This window comes from Lycium barbarum, chromosome 2, assembly GCF_019175385.1.
Source record: "Lycium barbarum isolate Lr01 chromosome 2, ASM1917538v2, whole genome shotgun sequence".
Taxonomy (NCBI): Eukaryota; Viridiplantae; Streptophyta; class Magnoliopsida; order Solanales; family Solanaceae; genus Lycium; species Lycium barbarum.
In genome coordinates this window covers 53,154,956-53,170,703 of record NC_083338.1, presented here as the reverse complement: position 1 = coordinate 53,170,703, position 15,748 = coordinate 53,154,956, and positions in this window count along the sequence as shown.

Below are 15,748 nucleotides of genomic sequence, written 5' to 3'. Positions count from 1 at the left end.
TCTCCTTTACTATCATCACAATACTCCAAGGGATATCCCATTCACCTATAATGAACTTCTGCATAGCTAGAGAGTCAGTCTCAATTATCAAAAGAACCAGATTATTAACAATGCAATGCTCAACTTCTTTCTTAATAGACATAACCTCAGCAACCAGATTGTTTCCATCAGGAATTTGCTGTCCTGCAACAAACAGTAAATATCCTTTTTCATTTCTAACACAAAAGGCAATGGCACTTGGACCAGGATTTCCTTTTGCTGCTCCATCACAATTACATTTCACCCATCCTCTTGTTGGCAATTTCCATAAGACAGTCTTGCAACTGATTTTTGGCTTAAACCTCTCAAAGAAATCATTGAGATCAGGCCATTTCTTTGGCATGTCCTGAATGAGAGGAAATTTGGTTCTACAAAACAAGTAAATGCTCAAGGTGATCTCATGCAGTACTTTGAATACAGACATAGAGCCTCCATGCAAAGTTGTATTCCTCCACTTCCACAAATGCCACAATATTATGGCTGACACTGCTTTGTAAACAGGTCTCAGCTTGTAATGACATGAGGCATGCCACCATTTTATCACTACTTGCTTGACCTGTGTACAAGTAATAGTAAGGTCAACAGCATTGTTGAACGCACTCCAGATAGAGGTTGCAAAGTTGCTATTTAAAAACAGGTGATCAATGGTCTCTTTTTGCAATACTTGGTCCACGTAAAATTTGACCATAAAGAGTGCACAGTTCTAAACCTCCACCACAGTTTAGCACATAGAGCTTTTGATACATCAAAAATGGACCTAAATCCTAATACCCCTTCATGCTTTGGATAGCAAATATTCAACCATGCTGACCAATGTCTCTTTTTAACATCTTCATTACCACTCCAGAAGAATCTTGCAAAAATCTTGTGAATGTCCTTGATTACACATTTTGGATGTTTAATAGCAGATAACAAGTGGATAGGAATGCTTTGCAATACATTAGTAATTAACACTGCCTTTCCTCTTGGAGATAACAACTTTCCTTTCCATGCATGCAGTTTGTACCTTACCTTTTTGAGGAGATCATTATAATCAACCTTCCTTTTCCTAGCATGAGTAATAGGACAGCCTAGATATACAAAAGGAAAAGATCCTCTTGAAATCCAGTGATGGTTCCACCTACTGAACCAGATTGTTTGTAACCTTGGAATACATGTAAAAAGAGCTCTTTTCATTTGTTGATTAGCTGTCCAGAAATCTCCTCATACTTCTGCAGAGTGTTCATAATTAAGTTCAAAGAATAGTTGTCTGCAGATGTGAAAATAATTGTGTCATCTGCATAAGCAAGATGATTTAACTCAGGACTCCATTTTGGCATACCAAATCCTTTAAACTTGTTATCCTCAAACAATGCATTTAATGCCCTTGTAAGAACTTTAGCAGATAGGATGAATAAAGCAGGTGACAAGGGATCACTTTGTTTAACTCCCCTAGTAGAATGAAAAAAGCCATGAGACTGACCATTTATGAGCACAGAATACCAATTATTAGCTATCAACCTCCAAATCTTGTCAATGAAAGTCTCAGTAAATCTCATTCTTCTAAGGACCCTAGTTAAAAACAACCAAGACACCCTATCATAGGCCTTGGTCATGTCAAGCTTAATGACCACATTTGCTGGTTTGCCTCTCAATCTAATATCAGATACAATCTCTTGAGCTAATAACACATTCTCAATGATATTCCTGCCCTTTACAAAACCTGATTGATTAGCAGAGATCAGACTTGGCAGAACTTTATCCACCCTGTCATGAATCACCCTTAAAATAACCTTATTAATCAAATTGCTTAGGCTAATAGGCCTCATATCTGAGAAGGTCTCTACATCATTCTTCTTAGGCAGAAACACCAGGTTAGTGTGTGTAATGGATTTAGAAAGAGTATATCCCTCCCCAAAGGCTTTAACCACATTCAGTACGTCATTACCAACTATATCCCAACAAGCTTGGTAAAATAGGCCACTCAGGCCATCAGGGCCACTTGCACTATCCCCTGATAATTCAAACACAACATTTTTGACTTTATCAATAGTTGGTGTAGCACACATCAGCTCATTATCTTCTTGACTCACCATTTCAGGAATATGATTCAAAAATAAAGCATCTGCATAATCATCTTCCTGAGAAAATTGCTTCTGATAAAAAGACATCGCTTCACTTGCAATCTCATCTACATTAGTAATCCAAGTACCCTCAGAATCCTTTATTTTTTTCAAAAGAGTTATTTTCCTCCTCCCCTTAACCATATTGTGAAAGAATCTTGTATTTCTATCTCCTTCAGCAAAGTGAGTGAAACCAGCTTTTTGCTTCCAAAATTCCTCCTCATAATGCAAATATTTCTTCATTTCTGCCTGTGCTCCTTGGAGAATCATTCTATTTGTTTCTGATGGAGCTTCTTCAAACAACTGCTCTTTAATCTTAACAATATCTTCCCGGATGTTGAGCTGCTTAAAAATATCTCCATAATTCTGCTTACTGCATACAGATAAAGCAGTTTTAACTTGTTTCACTTTCTGCTTAAAAGAAATAAAGACATCATTCCCATCTTCTGCCAACCAGTTGTTCTTCACAATCTTATTAAAGCCTTCATTCTCAGTCCAGAATTTCAAGAATTTGAATAGCCTCACAAAATGTTGATTTTGGTCATCACAAGAAAGAAGCATGGGGGCATGATCATAACCAGTTCTCGATAGATGATCCACTTCCAAATGTCCAAACCAATCTTGAAATTGCTCATTAGATAGGATCCTATCCAACCTTTTAAAAATACACTCCTGATCTACTCTACCATTCCACCAAGTGAAAGGACTGCCTTTGAAACTAATTTCAGCTAATTCACAAGAATTGATACAAAAGGCAAAATCTTCATATTCTTGAGGCAAAACAGGTAGGCCACCAATCGTTTCTTCTTCATTCAATATGACATTGAAGTCACCTCCAATCAACCAAGGAGCAATCATACCATCTGCTAAGCAATACATGTTATCCCATAAAGATAATCTGTCATGAGCATCACATTTTTCATAAACCAGTGTCACAACCATGGTCTTGTCCAGCTTCCGGAAAAACAGCTTCAGAGTGACTTGTTGAGCAGTGTCCTCTAAAATATCCACATCAATATTATCATTTATAAAGAACCATATTTTCCCATTACAATTACTGTTAGCATAAGGCATACCAATCCTTCTCCTATACTGATGAATTTTATTAGCATTTTGAAAAGGCTCCATCAATGCTATAAGAAAAAAATTTGTGATGTCTGTGCAGTATTTGCACTCTATGGAAGGCCTTCTGAGTTCTGACAGATCTAATGTTCCAAAATAAAGTTTTGAGAATCATTTGGAACTAGACTTGTGAGCACCCCTCTTTGGAATCACCCTAGTAGGCAATTTGTCAATAATATCTTGCTTCTTGTTCTTTCTTTTACCTTTAGCATGAGACTTTGTAGTTTTTGGAGAAATAGCAGCTTCCTTACTAACTTTCTCAAGTACCAAATCAACAGCTTTAGCATCCTCTATGATATTAGAGTCTGCTTTCCCCCCTTTAGAGACTTGTTCCCCCACTTCTACAGTATTTAAGTCAACATTGTGAGACACCATATTGTGCAGTTCCTTCATTGGTGATACCTTTTTAACAACAACCAACTGATGATCTTGTGAATTAGTTATAGACACCATATATCAAACAAAATAGGCTGATCCTCATGTTGTAATTCAATCCTTAGTGGAAGAAGGCTGATAATTGAAGCCTCTTCACACTCTTTCTTTTCTACTAATTGCAGACAAACTCCCATCATAGGATCAGTCTTCTCATTATCATCACCAGATCCATCTATATCAGCTCCTCCTCTTGTATCATGATTCGCCTCCATTCTCTTGTCACAAAGCACATTTTTATCAGCTAAAATGGCAGAAACAGAAACATCTCCGTCCATACTCAAGTTATCTTCAACAGTACAAATGACACCTTCAACATTTCCAGCAACTATGCTAACTTCACTAGGACCACTATTGATTGAAGGATCCAGCAGCACTTGAGCCTGATTATTTTGCTTGATCTCAGATTGATCAAGATTTGACTGCTCATCCACATATTCCCCATCTTCAACTTCCTCTTTCTCACTCTCATTCATCTTTTCCTTGTTCATTCTAGGAATCTTCAATTGTACAGCATCAACTACAACATCAACTCCAAGAGAACTTCCCTGCTTGACTTTGGGTAGATCCTCCTCTTCTTTGTTGTTAATCTCCCCTTTGTTGGCCTGTTCTATTTGATCATCTTCCTGTAGTGCATCAAACTTGTTGTGGATAACCACAGGTGAATTTTCCACAAGTTATTGCTGATCATTCTCCTTTGCATTCCCAATAGCTTCTTGACCTTATATTGCAAAGTTTCAATTATCCTTTACAATATTCCAGTTTCCTGGATCCCCAACCATTCTACCACTTGACAAAAATCTAGCATTAAATCTTCGTTTAATATAAGGAGAATTTTTCTTCTTCTTCTTCTTCTTCTTCTTCTTCTTCTTCTTCTTCTTCTTCTTCTTCTTATGTTCCTGGTCTGCAGCAATCACAAGTGCCTCCACCTTGTTTGCATGGGTTTCCACAAGTGCTTTCCCTTTATTTCTATATTCAATACCAGCATCCTCCACACCATGCATAGCCTTTCTATTATCCGCAGACACCTCTTCTGTTTGTAACTCTTACTCCTCATAAAGTTCAGGGTGAGTATGCCAATATTCATCAACATTATGCCCTTGCAATCTGCATTCTCCACAGTATTTTGGAAGATCGTCATAGTGAATCTTAACTTTAGTCACATTAATCTCCTTAATTTGTCTTCTCATCTTCGATTTCCATGTTAACAAATTGTGGTAAATCTAATAATAAATCTACCAACACTTTGACACGAGCGCAACTAGGTCTTGTACGATTAATGGTAGCAAGATCTAGTTGCAAAGGACTTCCAACAGCAGTAGCAATTAAAAAAATCACTCTTTACAAAAATAAGTTGGCATTAGGTTGGGAAAAGATATCCAACCTATTACCTTCGAAGTTTCTTCATCAATCCTGAACTTAGAGTCATATATCAATGTTCTCATCTGATGTGAGAACCCATCTTTGGCTTGTAAATAATAATAACCCTTGGAGAAAAACTTAATGAAGTCCTCCATGAGAGATAATCGAATCAAAATGTGCCTAGATCGAAACAAACCAATGTCACATTTTCCTTTCAAACCACATTATATGGGAATGATGGTTCTCAATTCCTCCAGTGATGGCCAACCATTTGAAAACTTGGGTAAATATCTCAAAAGGTCATTGAACTTTAAGAAATTATGTATTAAAGTCATTGAACTTTGCTACATATCAATAAAATCATTTAACTTTGGCCTATTATCTCATAAAATCACTCAACTACATATGTCATCAAAAAAAATCTGACATGGCAATATTAATTATTTTATGCCATGTAGACGTGGGCCCCACAATAAAATAAAATAAATCCATATCTTTATACCCACACCCACTCACCAACCCTTCATCCAAAACACATTTTTCTCTTATCTGGGTAATATATATTTGTAATATAAATTTGTAATATTATTCTAAGTTGAATCCTTGGAAATTTTGAAAGAGTGGAGGATTATGTGGATACATTCTACACAGTTGAAACTTTCAAGAATGTATATTCACATTACATCAATCCAACAAATCCAAAAGATCACTGGCCTGAGGTTGTGAATTGAGAATCATCGTCAAGCCATCATTTGGACGTTACAAGTCCAACTGAAGAAGCTGCAAATGGCTGGGGTTTTACAAATATATATTACCCAGATATGTGGAATAATAATCATCAAGGATTCAACTTAGAGTGGAACTTGTTACAAATATATATTACATATATATATTACCAAGGGAAACATGTGTTTTGGATGAAGGGTTGGTGAGTGGAGGGTATAAAGATATGAATTTATTTTATTTTATTGTGGGGCCCACGTCTACATGGCATAAAATAATTAATTAATATTGTCATGTCAGATTTTTTGATGACATATGTAGTTGAGTGATTTTATGAGATAATAGGCCAAAGTTGAGTGATTTTATTGATACGTAGCAAAGTTCAATGACTTTACTACATAACTTTTTAGAGTTCAATGACCTTTTGAGATATTTACCCTTGAAAACTTTCCTATGACAGCATGTTTAAGGTTCTCCAATACTTCCATATCATCAACTTCCTTTTGAGTCCAACGTAACACTGGAGTACCATTAATAAAGGAAACCTTCTTCATAGGAATATTGGTCGTTCAAGTAGGGTTTTGCATGAGATTTAGGGTTGTAGATTTGAAAAGATCATTATATTTTGGTTTAGAAGCATCTACGAGATTAGGAGCAATTTGTATAGATGAAGAGGGGATGGAAGAAGACTGGCCAACCACCGGTGGTGGCTGACCAGTGGCCGTGGTGGCCATGAGATTAGAAGACGGCTCCTAGGGTTTGCATGGAATTAGGAGAGCGAAAGGGCGTGGATTGGGATCCGTTAACTTTGGTCAATTCAAGCTTATATATGAGATTATCTTTTTTGACTTTTGAAGTTATGTCAAATGGAATTTTACGCACTAGTTTTATTCCCCCCCCCCCCCCCCCAACCCCAACCCCCTTTCTTTTTATTATTTTTGTCCGAATGAGTGCTGTGGTGTGGGGGCTGCTCGAGTCCGTATTTATCAAAGGCATCCACCTTTTCTTAATTTGAATTTTTATCAGGTACTAGGTCGCTCAGAGACCTCCACAGTCTTACACTTGGGGCGAAGCTGGATTCCAGCAACCAAAACGAGGATGGAGAGATATTGGTTTAGTTAGTACCAGGTAAATAAATACATCACTTCACGCCTGCATTATATCTTTCCACTATGACAGCTTTTCACTAAGCATCATATGGTCTTGTCCTAAAGACGTCATATACTTAGTTCTTTACCGGTTTCAAACCCCCCCCCCCCCCCCCCCCAAAAAAAAAATGTGATAATTAATTAAATTAACTCAGCAAGTGCCTGAACTTGTTTCTGCTGTAAGCAATATCTATCAGTACCAGGTACATGATTCCACTATCAGGGAGTTATTCAAGAGGGATTGTGTTTATAAACTTGAGCATTGGTCTTATAAGTGACGTGGTAAAGCATTTCAGGGGGAAGCATGATGACTTTGGCTTTCATCTCATAGTAATAGTCAGGGGCGGTCCTATGTGGTTTCAAGTGGGTTCATATGAACCCACTTCATTGAAAAATAACACTGTATATACATGTATATTTAATCTGTTTTAAAAAAATATATATGTATATACAATGTTATTTATATATTTCTTATATATTGAACCCACTTGGTAAAAATCCTAGGTCCGCCATAGTTTTGCACCTAAGGATATGTCATTTTGGTCTAGGGGACTAGACCAATGAAGTGGGGGAGAACAATGAAAGTTAAGGGTTCAAAACATACTAAAGATAAAAGATATTAGATGATTTTGTTCTATCCACCTAAATCTCTGTAGGTAGAGGTGAAATTAGGATTTTCAGTTTATCGTTTCTAGATTTTATGCCCAAAGAGTTATTGAGTTCTTGATAATTATTTATACATATTAAGTGATTTTTAACACCAAAATAGGACTTGCACCAAAGCTATTGGGTTTTACTGAACCTGTAAGTGGAGTGTTAGCTCTGGCATTGTTAGTAGGCAAAGTTACCTAATACATGTTTTCGGGAGAAGTAGTATATACTTAGTAGAAATAGTTTAGATTGCGCCTACATTGACAAGGACCAACACTATTAGAGAAAAGAAAAGGCTGAGGTAACTAAAACGCCCCCGAACTTGGCACAAATTGCTACTTTCGTCTCCAAACTATTGCTGCACTTCAAGACACCCCTAGACTTGGCAAAATGGGTTTTAATTAATCCCCGAGCTCATGACCCGGAGTGAGTGTAGTCACTCGCGGGTCCAGCTGGATTAAAACGCTTATGTGGCCATCCACGTGTAATATATTTATGCCACATAATAAATGGCAATTAGAACCGGGTAAATAACCCGAACCCACCCTACCCGACCCGACCCACGTTTAATTAAACCCCCTCTCAGTCTCTAGAAGCCTCCATTTGAACCAACACCCTCAAAAACTCTCCGTCTCCCTTTGATTTCTATGGAAATTTTAGGGTTCTAGTCTACAAATCTCGCTAAACACTAGTTGTTAGGGTCACATTCTGTCGATTCTTGGGTGTATTAAGTGTGGGTGGGTGGGTTCAAGTTCATCGATTAGTGTTCATTGCAGCTGTTTTGGTGGGTTTCTTTTGGTCAATCATTTTATCTGCTCCGATCGATCGTTGTTTAAGTTGTCTTCTTCAAAGGTTAGTGATTTCAACCTCTGTTTTCCGATTAAGGTTTCTTAAAGTCTATTAGGGTTCCGATTAGGGTTTCTTCAAACATGTTTGTCTTCTGAAATGCTTGATAATGCTTCTAGTTATAAAGAACATGAGTTTATGGCTACTGAAATTCATCGTTAAAGACTTGATTTTGTGCATGCATGTCTTTTGGTATTTTTGTAATTACCTGAAAAATTAGGGGCTCTTTTCTTTTTATTTTATTTGTCCTATGGTAACACGTGCTTATATATTCTTGTAAAAACTGAAATCTTTTAGGGCTTTTCTGATTGGTATGTTTAGGTCTTTCTGTAATAATTGAAAATTTTAGGGTGTTTTGGTTATACTGAAGTTAGGTGAAGGATTATTCTATGTAAAGGTGATGTCTTTTTCTGTATGCAAGCATTTTTTATTTTTTTTGTTATTTGCTATTTTCTGTTACTTTTCATTTTCTGTGATTTATTGTTAATGTTTAGGCTAGCCTAATGTTTATGCTAATTAGTATAAGTTATAGATGTAATTCATTGTTTGGCTGAGTTTTTGAATTGTTAAAACCTCTGTAGGTTGAGAAATGGATACTAAGTACTTTCATTTTAGATGGAAAATTGGTGGTATATTGGTGAGTGAAGTGGGGCCTACTTTTGTTGGGGGTAGGACAGAACATTCTTTTAACATTGATTTTGATCATTTGTCTATTCCTGAGCTAGTAGATCTTGCTAAAGAATTTGGGGTGATTAATTTAGGGACCACTTATATTGCACCTAAGGGGGTGCTTTGGTAAAATTAACATCAGACAGGGATTTATTAGACCTAGGAGTACTGTTGAATGATGGGGATACAATTGAAATTTATGTGTGCAATGACTCTTCTTTTGAGGATGTGGGGCCTGTCAGCCAGCATGTGATTGGTGGGGCTGGTGATAATTTATCAAAGCCAAGTGGGGATAGGGAATCTGCCAGTTTATTTATTCCCTATCCACCACTAGTTAATACAACACCAACTACAAGTCTAGATCTAGAAAATCCTTCTTCTCCAAACTGTGTTGAAGGGGCTGAAGCAAATACCAGTGGTGCTTTTGCTAGTAGTGATTTTGCTGCTGAGAATCCCACTGGTGATGTAGACAATTCTGAGGAAGAAGATGCAGTAAATGGGTCTGATTCTGAACTGTCTGATGATTATGGGAGTGATGTTCATGAAGAACTTAGGGTGGTGAGAGAAGATTTAAGAGAATACAAAAAAAAACAAAGCTACTAGGGCTGCTAAGGATAGACCAGATGGTTTTTAGGTGAGGCCGGAGTGGATGAAGGTTATGAAGACATTGATAGTGAGAGAACTAATCTAAGGGGTTATTTGGAGGTGATGATGATGAGCCATATTATGACTCATCAGATGTAGATAGTTTTGCTTCTGAATCTGAGGGTGAAGATGTTAGTGATGATGAACAAGTTGAAGGAGGGACTGAATTGAGGGCAAGGAGGAAGAGAAATAGGGTTGTGTATGATCCAGATTGTGAGAAAGTCATTTGGCAGGTTGGTCAAGTATTTCAAAATGTCAAAAAATTCAGAGAAGCTTTGACCAAATATGCTCTGAAGAAAGGTGTCCAGCTGGACAAGAAGAAGAATGACACAAGAAGGGTGAGGGTGAAGTGCAAAGAAGGTTGTCCTTGGATGATATATGCTAGCAAGGAAAGTAGGAGTACAAACTTCACAGTCAAGACCTACAATCCTAGACACAAATGCAAGACTTGGTTAGGAAAGATTTTGGTATATATGTTGGGAAATCTGTCTGTTTGAAAACAAGGAAGATTGTTTTGAGAGAAGTCATGGGAGATCATATTGCTGAGTTTGGTAGACTCTTTGACTACAGGGATGTGCTGCTACAAACTAATCCTGGCAGCACATGTGTTGTGAATGTAATAGACAAGGAAGATGGTAAGAAAGAATTCAAAAATTTCTATATTTGTTTCGCTGCAATGAAATTGGGGTTCATGGGAGGTTGTAAGAGGTGTATAGGCCTAGATGTTTGTTTTCTGAAGGGTATTTGCAAGGGCCAGTTACTTGTAGCAGTTGCTAAAGATGGAAACAATCACATGTTTCCAATAGCATGGGCTATTATTGGAACTGAGACAAAGGATACATGGAGATGGTTTATGAGAATCCTCCAGGATGACTTGCAACTTGGAGATGGGACTGAGGTCACTATAATTAGTGACATGCAAAAGGTACCTTGTTTTCATTATTTGTTTTCTATTTAGGCATTATTGTTACACCTCGGAAATTTCCCCGTGAACGTACAATGAATAGACCAACGAAAAGTATGAGTGTACGATGTTTTACTAAGAAGGGGATGACTACTTGTGAGTTTTGAAAATGCGAAATTTGCAGATTTGCACTTCGGCCCAGTTGGTCGTAAAATAGAATACAGACCGTAAAGTGGTTTACGGACCGTAAACTGTTATCGTCTTTTAACATTCCAAAATTTCAACTTTCTGCCAAATGTCTAAATGGTTAAATACGACTCAGAATACGGATCGTAAATCGAAATACGGCCCGTAAACTATGACCGTAAACCACCATGACTCCGGCAAACCTTTCTGGTTCTGTTATGCTTAAATACGGTCGTGCAAGACGGACCGTAAACCAGAATACGGCCCGTAAACTGGGTTTACGGCCACTGTGCACTTCGACTACTGTTCATAAAAATCAGATTTTAAGTTAAGTATAAGGGACCCTTTTTCATTCCATTCATTTCATTTTCACTCCACACTTCAAGAAACATCTAGAATACTCTCTAATATTCATCCACAAGAGAAGCAAAGGAAAATCAAGATCAACAACACTAAATCCATGAAATCAAGAGTGTGAAACTCATCAAAGTTCATCTACACCAAGAAATTGCAAAGGCAGTGAAGTAGGGTTTTTGGTATAGAAGAGTATTGCTACTCAAAGCTCGTTCCTACCATATCTAAGGTAAGTTTTATGACTTTCTCATGATGATTGAAGTATTTATACGTTGAAACACTTGGATTATAGAAGAGTGTAGTAAATGGGTCATAAAATGTGAATAGTGCCATAGTTGAATGTTGATGAGTTAGGAGTATAAATATGTTATAAATGATGTGTAGACCATGAAATAGGTGTGATGTATGAGAAAATGTGATGATGAGCTAAACCCATAAATGTGGAGAAATTGGAGAAAAATGGTGGAATGTGGTAAGTGTAGATAAATGACAATTGTTGATACGATATTGTGAATGTTGTTGTGAATGTTTGGTAGTTGAAATGAAACGTGGGAAAAGTAGTAGAAACAGAGGGAATGTTGCCCAAATTTCCCTAGAAATAGTCATGCGTTCTTATAGTCGATTAACTGACGTTGATGCGAATTCTCTTGAAGGTAAAGACGCGAATATTGAAGAGGAACAATCAAGCGGTAGAATAGCTAAAGGAAAAGGTATGTAAGGCTAGTCCCTTCTTTCTAAGGAATGACAATATTGATGATGAATCTAAGTCTATAAGTCCTCAAGCTCATGAATGACATTCCTACGAAGATGATAATCCTTATATGATTCCTATGATATTATTTCCCCTACCTCTCCACGACTTTCTTACATTCCGGGAACTATGAGTCAACATTGATAAAGATCTTCTTATGAGATAAAGATGAGGAATATGTCATGAATGTGATAATAATGATGATAAGTTTAAGCCTAGAAATTCTAAAGCAAGGAATGATGTCTATGAATTTAATGATCCTATTTACGATCTATTGATGTTGTTTGTTGTATACACTTACCTTATATGCTAATTCCTTCAAGGTGAGGCAGAATTCTTATGAATGCTCCATAATGTAATCGGGGGTTCTTGACCTTATGTCACTCCGACATTGTTATAGATTGTCTATAAGCCTCAATGCATGTCCTATGACCAATGTTTCAAGAAACTATGAGTCTATGTTCATAAAGGATTTTATGTGAGATAAAGGTAAGAGATACGCTATAGAAATGATAATGGGAATGATGAGCTTAAGCCTGAAGATTATAAAGACTATCATACGATACTTATACGAAATTCGTGCTACGAATATGATGTGATTTTCATAGATTGTCTTTAAATTTAAATGTGTGCATTAATGAAAGGTTACGATAAGCTTATGAGATGTATGTGATGACAATGATAATGATGAGATATATTGATCCTTGTATGATGCATGTGATATGGTTGAGCCACTACGTGGCCGAATACGGAAGATATGTATGTGATATTGTCGAGCCATTACGTGGCCGAATATGGATACTGTCGAGTCACTACGTGGCCGAATACGGATATTGTCGAGCCCTACGTGGCCGAATACGGATAATGTTTTATGTGTATGAGAAGCTACGATACTATGATGATGAATTATACGACATGATGATGTATACGCTATGATGGTTCATGTACGACGATTATGTATATGTGATATATGTATGAAATGTATTCATCCTTAAAGGTCGCGCAGGTTTTTCCTTCACCTCATGACTTATGATTTCTCTATTATGTTTGTTTCATTCATGCCTTACATACTCAGTACAATATTCGTACTGACGTCCGTTTTCTTTGGACGCTGTGTTCATGCCCACATGTAGACAGAGAGGCGACCCAGATTTATAGAAGCCAATAAGCAGACTTTTGAGAGCACTCCATTATTTCGGAGGTGCCATTGATTCACTATTTTATGTACATATATGTTTTGGGAACGACGGGGTCCTGTCCCGTCCATACGTCTAGTACTCTAGTAGAGGCTCGTAGATACGTATGTGTGGGTAGCATGGTCTCACGATGTCATTATTGTACGTATACTATTTTGATAGCCGAAGGGCTTATGTATATAAATGTAAATATGTTTCAAATGAAAAATGGGTTTCCTGCGATTATGAGCGTAAAAAAAAAATATGACAGTACGCAGAATGAGTAATAGAACGAGTGGTGCTCGGTGGTTAGCCCCGGGTACCCGTCATGGCCCTAGCCGGGTCGTGACAATTATGTTCTATTTTCTGATTCTGCTATGTTTTTACAGGGTCTGGTTAGTGCTGTTGAAGAAGTACTTCCTGCTTGTGAGCACAAAATGTGTGCTAGACACATTCTGTCTAACTGGGCCCAAAATTAGAGAGGTATTGAGGAGGAAAAAATTCTGGAAGTGTGTGTTAGGTCAACATTTGAGGCAGAACTGAAAACCAGGCTGAATGAGTTAGATCAGTTGGGTAGGGGTATTGTTGAAGACCTTATTTCATACAACAAAGAAAGGTGGTACAAAGTGTATTTCAAAGAATTTTCAAAATGTGATAGTGTGGACAACAATATGTCAGAATCTTTTAATGCTTGGATATTGTCAGCTAGACACAAGAAAATTGTGTCAATGTTAGAAGAAATTAGAATCAAGGTGATTAATAGGATAGCTAAGATGAGGGCATTTTCTGAAACTTGGGTTGATGGGATATCACCAATGGCATTGAAAGTGTTCAATGCTAATGTTGAGAGGTCAATGAACTGTACACTTCACTGGAATGGAGACTGTGGCTTTGAAATCAAAGAGGGGTTAGGTACTCATATTGTTCAACTGGCAAGGGAATATTGCAGCTGCAGGTTATGGCAACTAAAAGGTATCCCTTGTGCACATGCCATAGCAGCTATGCACTATAGGAGAATTGATCCAAGTGAGAATATTGTACATTGGTACAGACAAGAGACTTATTTAAGGGCTTATTCTCACTTCATACAACCTGTTCCAAGCATGATTATGTGGCCAGACAGTTCAAACTCAAAGATAGAGCCTCTGGAAGTCAAAAAAATGCCTGGCAGGCAAAGAAGGTGCAGAAGAAAGGAGATAGGAGAAGTGAGAAGGGCTGGAAAGTTGACAAAAAGAGGGATAGCCATGACATGCTCTGGTTGCAAGTATAGTACACATAACATAAGAAGTTGTCCTTCAAGACCTCCAACTGCATCAGCAACAACTCCTGCCCCTTCTAGGAGGAAATACTCAGTGCCACCAACTGCATCAGCAACTTCTAAGACCAAATATTCAAGGCCACCAACTGCCGATGCAACTTCTAAGAGGAAATACTCAAGGCTACCAAAAGCAGCAGGATCAACAAGAGCAGCAAATGCAGGAGCAACTGCTCCTCCAACTACACCAGCAACTGCTCCAACAACTTCCAAGAGGAAATACACAAAGCCACCAGTCCCTCCAAGGCCTAAAGAAACTACAAAGGTAACTGTAATATACATTACTTTGCTTACCATTAATTAGTCAAATATTAACTTATTATCTGTTAGGTTAATGCTTCCCAGCAGTCATCAACTGGAAGTACAAGAAAAAGTAGTGTTCATGATACTCAAGATGCATCTACAAGCATGGGAGGGAGCATGACTAAGTATAAGAGGCCAAGGGTTGTTGGACAGGGTGTATTTGTGTCTGAGTCTGGATACAAATGTGTTAATGTAAGTGTTTCTCAATCATCTACGTCATTGTTATTATTTTTAGCCACTTTATGACACTAACCAATTTAAATTGCAGCAAGGAATGCCTAGCAGCAGGTTGGTGTCCACACCTAAGGCAATGAATTCAGCCTTGGTCACAGGTGATATTGGATACAAACCCAGCAAAGGATTGAAGAGGAAAGGAACAAAAGCAGTTACACAAAGACAACTCCAAGTGCAAAGTGCTAATCATAGAATCCAAACAAGATCAAAGGCTCTTGGAGTTCAAACAAGATCAAGAAAAGGAAAATTTCCAATGAAGTAGTCTGATATTTCTATGTTTAAGCTAGCTATTTTTTGGTGAAACTTGGATATGTAAGCAAACAATGTAGATTGGTAGTTTTTGTTGACAGTTAGTGCTACTGTCCAGTTATTTTGCATATGATAATGACCTTGATTTCTGACCAGATTTTGATGTGAAATGGTACTGGTTACTGGTTTATATTGTCCATATTTTGCATTGAATGTTAGTTGGTGTTTTGTTCAGGTTTGCATTGAAATGGTCAATGCTTATTGTCCAGATTTGCATTGAATGGTAGTTGCTATTTTCTATCCAGATTTTCCATTGAATGTTAGTTAGTGTTTTGTCCAGGGTTGCATTGAAATGGTCAATGTTTATTGTCTAGATTTTTCATCCCAGATTTTGACAGTGTCCATATAGTATAAATGTGGTTGGTTAGCATGTTGAATAGGCTAACCATTACTAGCCAGATGGTATAACGTATTGCTTCACAAAGTCATCATAATCATATTCAATATGCTAACAAAAATTAGATAACATTGTTAATCA